General features: G+C 42.3%; 1 pseudogene; it reads left to right on the plus strand.

Moving 5' to 3' along the window:
* The first annotated feature begins 225 nt into the window (after window positions 1-225).
* LOC101572264 lies at window positions 226-1,337 on the plus strand (annotated as a pseudogene).
* Window positions 1,338-1,960: the final 623 nt, after the last annotated feature.

The following is a 1,960-nucleotide window of genomic DNA, read 5'->3' on the forward strand; positions in this document are numbered from 1 at the left end:
AAAGACTATAAATCAGAATTAAAAGAGAAAAAATTACAAGTGATACAGATTTTCACTTAACAAAGTAATATGAATTTTACAGTATCTGTTTTAATACATATTGCTGTCTTCCAACCAGTCATTCATATTACCAGGTATACGCATATAAAATTGGAAGAAGAAAGAAAAAAAAGAACGAAAGAAATGTGTAAGAAATTGAGAAGAGAAAATCAGAAACTTAAAGACATGAACCAACACTATCCATTCATTCCCTGCGAGCTACCCAAAGTGACCCTCTCCGCCCTGCTAGCCGGCTGCACGCACTCTCCATCAGTGGGCCCTCTGGGAGGCAGCGGTGGAGGTCACCTTTCCGAGACCGGGCCAGGCAGCATGGCAGCCTCCCTGGGGCTCCGGCCTCCGGTACTGGAGAGGCGGGCCGCTGCCAGCCTTGCAGCGGTTGCTTCTAGGTCAATGATTTGTAAAACTCACTGGACTGACTAACATGGAAGAACCAACAGCAATAAAATCTAATGAAACACTGTTATCCCCTCATTATTTAGGATGTGTCCCCTGATGCTTGCAACGAGTTTTAAGAGGCAGGCGAACAGGTAGTGTCTTCCTAAGCAGATGTAGCTGAAAAGGCTGACAGAATTATTATGATGCTGCCCACCAGTATGAATGCAGTGGAAGCTTACCCTGGAGCAAATAGAGTTCTAAAAAAAGTGAAGAAAGGCTCATTACTGATAGATTCCAGTACCATTGATCCTGCAGTTTCGAAAGAATTGGCCAAAGCAGTTGAGAAAATAGGAGCAGTTTTCATGGGTGCCCCTGTTTCCTGTGGCGTAGGAGCTGCTCTGTCTGGGAACCTTATGTTTGTGGTAGGAGGAGTCGAAGCCACTGCCAAAGATGTGCTGGGGTGTATGGGCTCCAATATGGTGTATTGTGGAGCTGTTGGGACTGGCCAAGCTGCTAAGATCTACAACAACATGTTGTTAGTTGTTAGTATGTTTGGAACTGCTGAAACTATGAATCTCGGAATCAGGTTAGGGCTTGACCCAAAACAATTGGCTAAAATCCTAAATATGAGATCAAAAAGCTGTTGATCAAGTGACACTTATAATCCTGTACCAGAGGTCATGGATGGTGTGCCCTCAGCTGATAACGATCAGGGTGGATTTGGAACAACACTCATGGCAAAGGACCTGGGATTGGCACAGGACTCTGACATCAGCACAAAGAGCCCAATCCTTATGGGCAGTCTGGCCCGTCAGATCTTCAGGATGATGTGTGCAAAGGGCTACTCAAAGAAGGACTTCTCAGCTGTGTTCCAGTTTCTACGAGAGGAGGAGAACTTCTGAGAGTGCCCTTGGCACGGACACTGTTGGTACAAACTCCCCCCTGGAGCTTCCTTCTAGCCGACTTCACAGGTAAATGGGTTTGATCAAGGTCATCTGTCTGCTTTGGACTGTCTCTGTTACAGTCATCCCTAGGATTTCCCACCCATTTTTAACTGATTATTCTTTTTTGTCTGTTAAGCAAACACCTGAAAAATTTTTTTTTCCTGCAGGCCATTAAGGGATTTTGCTCACTAAGTTGCCCTTTTTAAAAAGTATAATCCCTGAGTATCTTCAAATAAAATATTCCATACTTTGATCAGGATATTATTCATTCTACTTTACAAATAAAACCAAATATTTTGTTAATGAGAGGAAATCTATGCTAAAGATAAGAAGCCAGTGCAAGGAGAATTCGAGAAAAGAAGTGTAGTGAATTATTACCTATAACCCTTGGGGTGCTGTTGACCAAATGCTGGTATTCTTACATTTCTGAGGTTACTGGTTTATTTTTCAGGAAAATGGTAAAGTAAGAGAACTTGCTTCTGCCTGTTTTATAATTTGGACTTTGTTACATTATCTTAATGTATCCCTCTTGTTATAATTTCCAGTACTCAAAAGACTCTTTCTATATTTTACGCTTCCTT

Source organism: Octodon degus, unplaced genomic scaffold, assembly GCF_000260255.1.
Source record: "Octodon degus isolate 3935 unplaced genomic scaffold, OctDeg1.0 scaffold00383, whole genome shotgun sequence".
Lineage (NCBI taxonomy): Eukaryota > Metazoa > Chordata > Mammalia > Rodentia > Octodontidae > Octodon > Octodon degus.